At 30.5% G+C, this 14,768-nt stretch overlaps 1 protein-coding gene across 4 annotated transcripts in view; it reads right to left on the reverse strand.

Moving 5' to 3' along the window:
- The window catches only part of tinc (transmembrane protein tincar), a 907,523-nt gene that overhangs the window by 16,868 nt on the left and 875,887 nt on the right, over positions 1–14,768 (reverse strand). The window lies entirely within an intron of this gene.

Below are 14,768 nucleotides of genomic sequence, written 5' to 3' on the forward strand. Positions count from 1 at the left end.
AATTAAAACAATTGGTTGCCAGTGGGGAGTCCACACTGGTAACCAAAGAAGGCGGAGGCCATTCCTTTGGCTGGGATGATTATGGTGACTGTCTTTTTGAGGATTATCCCTTGCAAATACAAGTGATAATCCATGATTGGCCCACAAAAAAGTCCTTTTCCATTATGATAATGTGCCTGCTCAAGTCTGTGCAGGTTTGGCTGTCAAATTGATAGAGTTAGGGCTCATTCTGCATGCCCCCTATTCACTAGATTTGGCTCCTTAGTACTACTATTTGTTCCCCACATGAAAAAATGACTGACAGGAAGGAGATTTTATTCTAACAAGGTTATTGCAGAAGCAAATGACTATTTTGCAGTTGGAACACTACTATTTAGAAGGGATCAACAAATTGGAGCAGCAATGGATGAAATGTATAAGCTTAAAAGGAGATAAAAAATATGTTTAGAAATAAAAAATGTATCTGGAAAAATTAAGTGGTTTTATTTTTGCACAGGATTTTTCAAACCACCCTTATAATTTAAAAAAATTTCTTGTAGTTTACTTTTTTTACTAACCAATTTTTATTTGATGTGTGGGAAATTATACTATATTATATTTAAATGTTTTTGCAGAAGATGTAAACAAATTTTGCAGATGGACATACTGTTGTCAGCAATCCTATTGGCTGCTTGTTCTCATAATCAGATACTTTCATTTTAATCCTTGACAACAGTTCACAATCAGTCAGTTGCAACCTAGTGTTATCTAATACATAATTTTTAGTTATCTTTTTTTACTTTTAACTGTATGTATGTATGTATGTATGTATATATATATATATATATATATATATATATATATATATATGTGTGTGTGTGTGTGTGTGTGTGTGTGTGTGTGTGTGTGTACATCTATTTATTTTTCACTTTGTGTGCAATAGAAATTGTAATTTTTTGAGTGTATTTGTGTACATTTATATGTGTATATAAGTGTTGTTCATATTATAAATTATAAATGTATAGGATTTAAACATGTCATCTCCCTTAAAAAAAAAGTACAAATAATATACACACTGATCATCAAAATATGGTCTTAAACATTTATAAAACTATAAGGAAGAAAATTCTGAATGCCAGATAAGATAATATTGTTAATAAAGTAGCAATTTCAGTGAGAGTTTTTATTTAAAGTGCGTATTCCATTATTAAGCAAAAGTAAGAAGCAGGTAATGTTAAGTCTCCAGCTAAAAATAAAAACAAAAGAAGACTGTTTCATACTGTGGATGAATTTGTAAAGACAGCAATATGAAGAAAATTGTTTTTGAGAAATGAAATACGAGTATTACAAACTATAAATACTGTTGACTAATTACCTGACTTGAAGTAGATGACTTTGTTTAAGTATTAGAGACTTAATTTCAAATTTAAAAGTATGCAATTAGGTAGAGAAGATATTATCTGAAGGAAATTATTGAGGACAAAGTTAACAGTTTTTCAAGGAATGGTGAACAGTTTATTACTTAAACAAAACGCGGGTTGTTATGCTGAATATATGAAACCCATGGTTTTGGTTAATAAATATGTTATCTCCAGGAAAGAAGCTTTCTTAAAAGGTTTTTATACAGAATAAAAAGTCCACCTAGGACATTCATTATCATTCAATTGAAGCAAAAAAGGTTTTGTAAAAGATGTCTTATGAGTATTTGAATCCAATTAGTACAATGATTACCATATAGAAATGAATGATGAAAATTTTAAAGCATGGTTTACTTCATTTTTAGAAAAATTAGATAATAACAGTATAATAATTATGATCAATACTCCACACCAAACCATAAGAGTGGAGGCTTTACCTATTAGCAACTGGGCAAAGCCAGAAATTGTTAAATAATAACTAATAAGAGAATTTCTACTGACAGGACTATATTTAAAGTGGAATTTCTGAATTCGGTTTCTTTGCAAGACCAAAACTGAAACAAATACATTATTATTGATGAAATTCTAAAAAAGGAGTTATTTTATTTTAAGAATGTTTCATCAGTTTAGATAAACCCAACTGAACTGTATTAACTGAAGAAATTTTCCAATTATGACTAAAATATGGAAGAATTTTGTAAAGCATGTCATTGGTGTAGAAAAAACAAATATGTGAAATTTGATGATGTAATAGAAAATATTCAGTTAGTCATTTGTAAACTTAAATAAAGATTCATCTTCTTCTGGGTCTGATCTAGCTGAATACTTAGATTAGATAAGGTAACCCATTTGAAGAACTAGATATTTACAATTTATTATTAAAAAAATGTACTGGTTTTTTATTTATTAATTATTTTGTCACTTTTATTTCTATCAATATTTTACTTTAATTTGTAATTAACATCTGGTAATAATTAATAATCTGATTAAAAAAAAACAAAACAAGTAAGATGTTTGTAAATACATAAAAATGTTTATTGTTTGTATGCATTGCATTAGTTATTTAGTTAAAAAGTTTTTGTACAGTGGTGGAAAATGTACATAATAATTTTTGTTTAAACATCCATCAAGTAGAAAGCCTATATAATAAATAATAATGCAGATAAAATTGTTTTAGTGACATAACACAAAATATGATGTGTGTTATATGCAAGGTGCCTGTGTGGGGGTAAGCGAACTTGACTCATGACAGACTGTGAACTGGTTCTCCATATTGTACACCTTTATACTTGGTTGTTTCCATCTCCTGCAAACACAAAGTGAATGAGATGTAGTAACTATTTCTGCACAATATCTCTTCTTTCATATATTAGCAGACTCCTGTATGTCAATTATGTATATTGTTAATAACCAACTATGAACTGATTATAACAAGAAACTGATTATAATGAACAATTTATTGTAGTTTTCTGATACCTTTCAGTATTTATAAAACTTATAATTACTATCAAATTGAAAAAAAGATACAACTCTTTATAAAATGTATAAACTTTTTTTTCACAGAATTGTAGAATTATATATATTATATCATTTTTATTATCTATATTTTGACAAAAATAAAGCAGTAAATTATTATTAAATGACAATTTAACAGCTATTATAATAAGGATAATTGAGCAACAATATAAATCATAATTTAGTTAATTACTCTTATGCAGTCTTCAATGAGAAAATCAGTTTGACATGCAATTATTTTTTTTGAAAGAAGTAGAGGTTTTTTAGAAAAGAAACATAGGTACAAGTGACAACAAACATAAGTGATTTTTTTTTTACAGACATAGAAGAGTTTCAAAATTTTGAAAACTAGTTGATGTACAAATTGTTTGGTTGTGGATGATTCATATGCAAGAAATTTAATAAATTACATTAAAATTGAGATTAGTCTGAATTAAATATCTGTGATTTAAAAAGAAGGATCTTATCAAATGGTTTTCAGTTAACTGGTATCAGGTTAATATTTATTAAAATATTTCTTTAAAGAAATGTCTGTTTTATGATGAAGATAAATCTTAATTATTTAATGCATGAACTAAATTTTCATATCTTTGAAATTGCATGTTTTAAAAATAGTAGTTTTAAAATTGACTTCTGAAAATTTTATTTTAAGTAAAAAATTATAAAACTCTTACTCTGTGTCTGAACTAGCTTTTGCTCTATGATATTTTTAAACTTTCGTTAAGCTCTACCTCTCTGAAGAAGCTTAGTATTGAATGAAAGGTAGGTCAGGCAGTGATATAAAATGGACGAAGTCTGTAACTTTTGTCTTAAAACGAACAGTAATTTACTTGATTTTTAGGCAAAACTAAATTTAATTTTGTAAGATATTTTTATTCACTTTCATATAAAAACAATAAAAAAGTAATTCTAATATTCAGAAGAAATCATATTTTAACCTGCTGGTAGAATGGTTGTATGTAACCATTTTTTAAAGATCTTTCCACAAATTTTAGAAACCATCTATGTGTTATTATATATTAGTTTCAATAAAACAGATAATAAAAAGTTAAAGAAAACTGTCTTGTAGTTAGACCAATTGTATAACTACTAAATGAAAACCAAGATGGTAATTTCTGCAATAGTACGGTTTGAACTTCACCACAAGGTGGTTTATTTTGGAATTAATCAATACAAAAAATAAGGTTTAATTGTACTATAAATGTTAATTTAACAAAGTAAAAAAGCTGGAAGATCAAGGGAATAAAGCATTTAATTTGTGCTGTGTCATATACATATTTATAATACTAAATAACACTAAGTATTATTTTGTTAAAATATATTCTCATTGACAATAAAAATATAACATGATTGGTTATACAGGAAATTGTTTTAAAGCAGGATACATTTCAAATCCAGACCTTTCAGTTTTCATGTAACATTTTAAGCATGAGGAAATCAAAACCTTCTAGACTCAAGAAAACCTCTTAATTGAAACTACAGTACTTTAGCCATTGCAAGAAACGTTTAAAAATAGTTCATGAGTTCTCAAAAGAAAAGAAATATTGGTTTTTAATAATTGACAATCTAGTAAACTTTACCTTGAACTATTAAATTTTAGGAATGATTTTTTTCACAGGAACTCACATATATAAATAAGGTTTTCTGACTGATAAACCAGATTAAATTCATTTTTGTCTGAAAACATCTACCATGTATTCCGGTATGTAACCAACACATCATAAATCTGCATAATATTCATCCACAACAACTGTTAAATTACATCAATAAATATATATTTAAAAGTGCGTTTTTCTTACTGGAGGGTCATTGTGGACGGCAGCAGCAACTGGTGGAGGAGGTGGTGGGGATGACGAGCCAGGTGGAGGAGGAGGTGGTAATTCTTCCTCCTCCTGAGGCTCTGGGGTCAACAAAGGACTAGGATCTTCATAATCACCAGCAGGTCTACCAGGGTTCAGTAGATCTCGATTAGTGCTAGCATATGTCACATTTCCCATCTGGACACACTCGAGAAGCTGACCCACAAAAGGAAAAAAAACATGCAATTCCTTCACCATCATGAAAATACAACGCACATACATATTAGTATAAAATAACATGAAGTATTTTTGACATTTAATATAGTGATTTAACTGTAATAGTAAAAACGTCTTAAAATATATATAATTAATTAACACATACACACAACACTCATTATTAAATTTTCATTTTAAGTAGAAAAAAATAATTTTATAGGTTTAGTAATTATATTGAAACATTAAAAAAATATTCCCATACATATATGGAACTTCACTGCTCCATTAAAAATGAATGATGTTATATGAAATAGAGTATATAATGATTTTTTAAAAATCAATAATTTTAACTATTGTTACTGTCTTTAATTTAGATAAATTATTTCAAATTACAAGGGTTATTTTTTTTTCAAGGTCCGATCGGTCACGAAATTAAAACCACAGTGAAAATAAAAAAATTTTCTATTTGTAACAAGTACTTACATAGTTATTTCTCTACATAGTCGCCACTCCGATTTAGACATTTGTCATAGCGTGGTACCAACTTTGCAATACCCTCGTCATAGAACGGAGCCGCCTGTATTTTCAGCCATGTTTCTACACTGGTCTGCAGCTCGATGTCTGTGCCAAAATGTTGTCTTCCTAGCCAGCGTTTCATGTGAGCAAAGAGGTGAAAATCGGATGGAGCCAAGTCTGGGCTCTATGGTGGGTGATCAAACACTTCCCAACGAAAACGCTGTAGGCACTTCTTTGTTACAGCTGCAGTGTGCGGCCGAGCATTGTCATGGAGAATGACAATGCCTGATGACAACATTCCTCTTCGCTTATTCTGAATTGCCCTTCGTAGACGTTGAAGAATCACGCAGTAGGCAGTATGAGGCTGCAGTGATGGTCATGCCACGTTCCATGAATTCCACCAAGAGAACTCCATTCCGGTCCCAGAACACAGTAGATTACATTTTCCCAGTACATTTTCTGTTGGAGAAGGTTCGCTTGAACTTCTTTGGTTTACTGGGAGAATGAGAATGCAGCCACTGTTTGGATTGTTCTTTTGTTTCTTCAGTTTCAAAATGGAGCCATGTCTCGTCCCCTGTGACAATTTTGTTAAAAAAATCTTCTCCTTCATTGTGGTAGCGCTGGAGAAACGTTAGGGAGGCGTCCATTCTCATTGTTTTGGGATGGTCAGACAGCATCTTGGGAACCCATCTCGCACACAGTTTGCGATACTGAAGTTTCTCACTCACAATGGTGTAGAGAGCTGACCTTGAAATTTCAGGAAACTAATCACTCAATACAGAAATTGTGAACCGACGATTCTCTTGAATTGCCTCATCCACTCGCTCAACGAGATATCGGTTGACACTTGCTTCCTGACTGCCTGCATCATGAACATCTGCACGTCCTGCTTTAAAGTTTCTGCACCATTGTTGCACTTTGCTGTCATTCATTGAAGTTTCAGCGTACACATTACTTATTCGTCTATGAATTTCAGCTGCATTACACCCCTCAGCCTGAAGAAATCGAATTACCACCCGCACTTCACACTTGGCGGGAGATGCTATTGTTGTAGACATGTTTACGTGCTAGCTGCGTGTTCAGAACTAAACGAAGTGATGCGGCGTGATTGAAGGCCATACTAGAGACGCTGCGCAAAGATTCATCCAATTTTTGCGCAGGTTATATTTCGCGACCGATCAGACCTTGAAAAAAAAATAACCCTCGTAAAATTAAAGTGAACTGATTACTGCAATTTAAATACCATTAGTAATTTATTGTAAATCAATTCAGTGTTAATAAAATCCCAAAAATAAATCTAAAAATGCATAGGCCATGATCAGTGATTTATTACTTTCTTTTTGTAGCGCTCATAAAATATTTTGAAATGCTATATAACATCTTTTCCTAAAAAAAAATAAAGATACATCTAACATAACATATTTGAAGTTATGTCCTTTTAATTGCCAGCAGTGGATATATATTATATGTAGATTTACTACCACTTCATTAGTATATTTGGTGAAGTGGTAGCACCTTAGTTTTCATGCAGAAGGTTTCATTTTAAAATCTCAGTTATACATGGCAATTTTTATAAGCAAGAAAATTCTAATTTAGTATTCCCAAGTAAAAAGTCTTGAGCTTATGTGAATTATTCATAAAAAACTGATTACTACAAAGAAGTAGTAATGAGTGGTAATTTTCTTGAATATTAGGTGCTGGAATACATCTGTTTTCTTAAATCTTATGCAAAAAACATAATACATAAAGATTAAAATCTTTATTAAAGTAATAAGTTTACAAATGAAATGGCATGGGAGAACCCACACACATTTTAATAACAAATAATAAATAATGTATTTATTACAGACAGTAAGCTATTACACAGATAAGTTATACTAACATTTTGTCATAGTAGTTATTTATTTTTGTTTGTAAGGAGTAAAAGTATCCTACCCCTGTTTTAAACAACTGTATTATATGGAAATAGATAGATTTTTGGTTGATTAGTTTGAAATTCAGAAGAGAAGTTGTCAATCACACTCTTTGATTTTGCTCAACCAGGGATAAATGAAAATATTTTGTTCAGATAAGTTGTAAATTTTCCCTTCAGAAATTATTGTACTGTAATGTGATTTATTTGACCAATAAATTTGTCACAGTTACTTCATTATTATCCATTACTGAATTTTGCAACTGTCATTTAGGTCTGTCTGATATTCTGTAAAATTAAATAAATTGCTCCCATATGTATATAGTATAAAACAGAGGTCCAAGTATGCCTTCCATCAAAAACTAAAAATAGATATTAGCAATAATATACCTTAGCTGTGTATCAGTATTAATAAGATAGAGCTTGTGACAGAATCTAATAAGGTAGATAGAGTAAGAACTTTATGGCAGGGATGGCCAACTTCTGTACAGCTGTTTTTTCTTAAAAATGTGTCATGATTTACCTACTAAAATCTTTACATTAATAAATAAATTCAAACTTGTGTCTTGTGTACTAAAAAGGGACAATGGAGGAGGGAGTGTTAAACTAATATGATATTTTATTAATAATATTTATTAACTGAAAAAAATACAGATTAAATTTTATTTTATAATCTTATTATTAATGGGAAGCCTGCATCTGCATGTCTCCAACCAAGTGTTCATAATTTAGTGTGTATCCAGACAAAGATAATGATAATGAATTTTCAGCATGGGAATCAGTAAGTAGGGAGATGTTTAGTCTTCATGAACTTTAAATATGAAAAGCCAATTCACATAACTATATACATCATAAACAAGAATAGATACATATTCACTACATTTGGTAATATTGTGATATGTTTCTCAAATGAGGTATCTCCAAAAGTATTCCTCATGTTCTCTGAACTGAAAGGTTGGATCAGTTTATAGAATAATCATTTAATTTTCTAACACATTTTTTTTTCAATATTAAATATGTCAGAAATTTTTGCGGCAATATGTTTTATGCTTAAATCCTTTTTAAAAGGAAAAGAAAGGCACTGCACAATAACTTTAACTTTTTCAAAATCATGAAATCTGACCTTAAAGTCTTCAATTACCTTTTTAATTTCTGCAACATATTTTTCAATGTTATAATTATAATTATGATGTTTCTGTATGTGATTGGATTTATTTGGAAAGTGATTAAAATTGTTTTATTGAAGAACTTTTATTTGCATAATAATTTTTTTTTTGAATGCATTAATGCTACTGATCATTTCAATTACTGGGTGATGTGAATAAAAATCAGTACTTACTTTTCTTGGTTGTCTTTTAAGAAATTGATTATGAATGTGAGAATAAAATAACAGAAATTTGTATGCTTTTGTCGCATCAGATATTTCTTTTCCTTATAAGTAATTCCTAATAACCACACACAAATACTGATCCTGCATAAGTAATTTCTTAAAAGAGTGAATAAAAAGGACAAGAAAATACTTATTGATCTTTAAGATACCTTTAGATGAACCTTATAACAGTTATGACTGCATTTATGAATGTTCGTGATAGAAAAAATTACAAAAAGAGACGGTATATCAGTCCAAGTTGATGCAAAGAGCTACTACATTTTGAAGAAGAATCAATTAATTGTTTATGTGACATTTTCCTAACTGATGAATTAAATGAGACAAGGGGAGGACCATTATCATCGAAGCAGAAAATGGAAATGTTTCTTCAATATCTTGCAGACTCAGGCTTTCAGACTGGAATGGAAAAAGATTTTGATGTTCACTGTATAACAGTAAGTAAAACATTCGATTATATTTTGGACAAAATAATGTCAAAATCAAATTACTGGATTCATTTCCTGCAAAGTGCACAGGAGGTTAATGAAGGCAAATTTATAAGGAGTGCTGTGTGTGCACTCAAAAATGCTGTGTGTGCAAGGCACAGTATAATGCACTCATATTGAAATTAAAAGACCGCCGCAGTTTGCTGACTTATATCAATTGCAAGAGTTATGCGAGTATTAACGTGCAGGCAACTTGTGATGCACATGAGAAGGTAACTTGCATTGATGCTTCATGGCCAGACAGCACCCATGATAGTCGTATTTGGAGACGCAGTAAAACACTGGAGGTAATGACACAATTTAATGGAATTGGATGTCTTTTGGGAGATAGTGGTTATGCTACTGCATCATGACTGCTTATGCCATTTAAAAATCCTGATAGCAATGAAAAAAAAACTTTCAATAAACAACTAAGCAAAACAAGAGAAATTATTGAGAGAGTTTTCGGGGAAATGAAGCAGCGTTCCTATCGTTGGAAAACCTGGTTTGAGTAAAATTAGAAGACATTCCAAAAATCTTTCTTGCTTGCGCCATTTTACACAATTTTGGAAAATTGATGACTTACATATACGAAATAGCAGATGAAGGAATTCATACTGATGATGAAGAAATTTTGGAAAATGATGAAGTAGAGGAAGAGTTAGAGATAAAAAGAAGAGAACAGAAGAGAACTGAAGTAATGGGATACTTTGGGAATTAATTAATAATTGAAATATAAATCCTAATTCTTAATCCTTTTGTCCTGTGTATTTATATTTATTCTTTTCATTTGATTAAAATAAATAATTAATGTTACAATGTAAGAATGTAATTAATCGTGTCTAAAAAAATTCTAAGTAAATAAAGTTAAAAAATTATTTGTAATAAAAAACAATTAGATAAATAAATAATTATTACAAAAATATAGGATCGTATGAATGCATATAGTGGTAGAAGCTACGTATGTGGGCTAAAACGTACGTTTGAAAGTATACATGTACGTATATATGTATGTACCTTTCTTTTTCCTGTTTAGCCTCCAGAAATTACCATTCAGATAATATTTCAGAGGATATATGAGGATGATATGTATGAGTGTAAATGAAGTGTAATCTTGCACAGTCTCAGTTCGACCATTCTTGAGATGTGTGGTTAATTCAAACCCAACCACCAAAGAACACTGGTATCCACGATCTAGTATTCAAATCCGTGTAAAAATAACTGGCTTTACTAGGACTTGAACGCTGTAACTCTCCACTTCCAAATCAGCTGATTTGGGAAGACGTGTTAACCACTAGACCAACCCTGTGGGTTACATATGTGTGTACCTTTTTCTTTCTTTTCCTGTTTAGCCTCCGGTAACTACCGTTTAGATAATTCTTCAGAGGATGAATGAGGATGATACGTATGAGTGTAAATGAAGTGTAGTCTTGTACATTCTCAGTTCGACCATTCCTGAGATGTGTGGTTAATTGAAACCCAACCACCAAAGAATACCGGTATCCACGATCTAGTACTCAAATCCATGTAAAAATAACTGGCTTTACTAGGACTTGAACGCTGTAACTCTCGACTTCCAAATCAGCTGATTTGGGAAGACGCGTTAACCACTAGACCAACCCGGTGGGTTACATATGTGTGTACCTATATGTATTCATATATACGTATGTGCCTCATACGTATTTGGTGAAGACCACTAAATGTGCATGGTTTTTTTTTTGTTTATTTATTTGAATGTATTTTTTTTCATTAAGATAGGATGGGATAAAAGAAAACAAACTAGTTACAACACGTTAGGGAAAATATTACAAATTGAAATAAGAAACGTTGAATTGATCATTAATTTGTTCATTGGAGGATGTAAACAAAGTGGTGTCAGTTTCCTTGCCATGTTCTGCTTCGTTTTGGAATTTTTGAATGCCAATAATTCTCTCTGCAATTTTATTTCTTCTCTTTTCATTTTCACTTATTTTCATTTTATTTGAGTTCTGATGAGTAGTAATTGTTCATTCAAAATTACAATTCTCTGTAATTTTCTATTTGACATGGGAGCCGTTTCATCAATGTCACCTGTTTTTCGTTTCAAAGTTGACTTGGCATTACAATTATTCACATCAGTTACAGAAAGTAAGTACCAGTGTTTCACATTATTCTGGAGTATGTTTATTTTTCCCATCTTTGATTCCAGCTCTTGCTGCCCCTGAAACTTGTTTGAAATTGGGATTTTCATATTCTTCTAGGAGGCTTAACAAATCCTTCTCCCAATTTAATAATTTTATCGCCTTGTTGCCTGTTTTCTGCTTGTCTGTTTTCTTTTTAATTTCATGCTTCATATTGTTAGGCATTTTCTTTATTTTTGCTTGTAACATTTTCTTTCCTGTGCACTGTTCAAATTCTTTCAAAATGTTTGCCCATGCTTTTTATTTAGCGTATATAAATTTAAAGGCCAAAGACTTATTTAAAATAACCTTATGATTTTTTAATACATTTACTAAAGTTGCCCTACCATCAGCCACATTTTTGGTATCGTCCAAAACATGTGAAAATTTTGTTTCTTCTTCACTCGATGACATATTTAACAATCCAGTAGAAAAGTAGAGTTGACTAGCAAGAACTACATGATATACTGAAATGATTAACTTTAATGGAAATGACATCATCATAGACAGACATGAATCATCAGGCTTTTTCCATTTTTATATGAACAAGTTTAAACATGCAGGCTTATGTTTGATATCAAGGCAATGTCAGCAATTTCTTAAAGAAAAGCAATTTCCTATGAGAAAGAAATACTTTTACATAAAGTAAATTACAAGCAAACTTTTAAGACTAAAAGTAATTACTTATAAACAGAAAATGTTTACTCACTAATTTTTGAAGAGAATACTTTTCTGAATACGTAATTACTGATCAGTATTCAGTATAGTTTATTCACATCCCCCACTGCCTTATTCTCCCTTGCAATTCTAAATCACTTTATTTTTGTGTAAATTAAAGTTCAAGTTCATTGCAAGTTAGCAAGTTTATTTCATTGAGCAAAGTTTCATCATTCTTTTTTTTTTTACTTGATATCACCACGTAAGCTTGAAACTTGTGCATGGGAAAATGGAATTTTGTAGCTTATGAAAAATGCCATGCCTGACCAGGATGTAAACCCGGGACCTCCGAATGAAAGACCATGACGCTGCCACTCTGCCATGGACATTCACAAGATCTGCTTTTGTATCAGAGATCGGTTTTTGTATTTAAATTTGCACATTCTTGATCTTACTCATTGGGAAAAATTTTTTTTCAGTTAATAAACCACAAAATCATTGCAGAAATTTACTTCTACGTAGCCACCTTACATCAGTATATAATAATAATTTTGGCTGTACTTGGAAGACATGACATTCCAATGATGAGATTCCTTGAATGTAATAAATGATTTTGAATACCACATCCACTATTTCTTTTGTATTCAATTTTTAGCTGGCGAACTTGCTGGTGAATTATGCTGTGATAGCTCAAAAAAATTGGGAATTTGTTATCAGTTTGCCAAAGAGATATAAATCCATTTTGGGCAGACTAACATTTCTCCTGCTCCATTTGTGTTGTTATTGAAAACAATTAAAAAAGTAGTAATTTCAAATTAGTGAGGAAGTTTTTAAAACAGTTGAATATCTCTGGTTCTTTCTTTCAGAGAAATTATACCTAACAATTCTTCTTTAGATATATAATCCTTAAAAACCGTATGAATAAAAAAAATAAGCAATTGTGCTGTGTCACATATGTCTGTGGATTCATCAAATTTAAGGGAAAAACAAGATCTATAAATGCCATTATACAACTGTCCTCTTCATTTTCACTCATTTTCTCAATCCGCCACATCACAGTATTTTGAGACGATTTTAGATCTTTAATTGAAGCAATAATTTCAATCTTATTTACAAAATCATTAAAAACTGAATCTGACATTTCCAAGAAAGTTTCGTCTATAAGTTTCTTGTCAGAAAATGGTTTACATTTTTTTGCTAAAATATGGCTTACTTCTAATGATGCAATTAGTCACTGCATGTGATTTCTCATGGATTTTAAAAAGATTTTGTTGAGCTCTTAAATGAGCCTGAAGATTCCTAATTTTAATTTTTCTCACGTCACTATTTTATGGATAATCTGTTTGATATTTGTTATGTAAAGTTAAAAAATGCCTCTCCAGATTACCCTTTTTAGTAACAGCTACAGAGGCACTGCATATTAAACAACAACATTTAACATTTATCATTGTAAAAAAGTAATTAAGTTCTTATTCTTCATGAAAATGAACAGGAACACAGAATGCCATTATGTATTGTTCCACTAAGGATTAAAAGAGGGCATGCCGAGGGAGCCTGCTAGATGGTTTATTGGTGAGCAAGCATGACAGGCAATATAGATGCCACTTCCCACCCTCTCAATGGCTGATGCAGAAGATGCATTGTCATACAGTACTAAAGGTGCCATTAACATTTCTTTCTATGAGTTGCAAAATGATGAACGAAATGAGCAACTAAGTTGCGTTACGTATTGAAATTTTCTCCTGTTGGCCGAGATAACCTCACAACTGGTCGATCATGAAGCAATTTTTGGTTGAATTGTTGGCCATTCTTGCTTTACAGCACTGAATTGATAAAGATTCACTTTCATTATGAATTAAGGTTACAAGCTGAGTTCTTAAAAAGTAAATTTTTTTAACTGTATAAACTGTGATGTGTATAATTATAAAGTGGAAAAATTATAAACATGATTCTTCTTGTAAAAATCCCCATGTACACAAGAATTAATAAGCACTTACACACACACTAATCTTTACATATATATTATATATATATATAGATCAAATAAAAACTACCTGATGCTTAATTAGTTATTCGTACAGCATAAAGTATGAAAGATGTAATACAGTTTGTTATATATTTAATTAGTGATATAATGTAAATAAAAAAATAAACACTAGAGAATGAAATTTAAAAAAAAATAAGAAAATTGATTAGTAATCAGTAATGTGTATAAAAGTAGAAATGACCTTAATGTATAACAATAGCAAATAAATGGCTGTAAATATTAATCCACACAGCAATATAAATTTATCATGGAACTTTTCAGTATGATGGTCATTCAGCTACAAAGGTACTAAAAATAGGTAAATTAAATTCTTTTCTTCCAGAAAAAATGATCAAATTAAATATGGTGAATAAAGATTAAAATACTGGAAGTAATGAAATACATCTTATTGTATTTGTACGTAAATCAATGTAAAACAGAGGTACATGGAAAAAATGAAGCTTGATATATAATTTTTGAACAAATTGCTAAAAGTAACATGTTAAAACAATTAGAAAGTTTAATTACATGAGGGCAGTTCAGAAAGTAACCTCCGTTTGACTAAATAAGAAACCCTGGTTAGATAAAAATATTTTATTACACACAACTTAAAACTACAGTTTTTAACTATTTTTCAACGTAATCACCATTTAAATTAGTGTTTGTTAAATTAGCATTGTTAAAAGTGTTTCACTAATTTACAAGTACCTTCTTCAT

This window comes from Lycorma delicatula, chromosome 5 (assembly GCF_047948215.1).
Source record: "Lycorma delicatula isolate Av1 chromosome 5, ASM4794821v1, whole genome shotgun sequence".
NCBI lineage: Eukaryota > Metazoa > Arthropoda > Insecta > Hemiptera > Fulgoridae > Lycorma > Lycorma delicatula.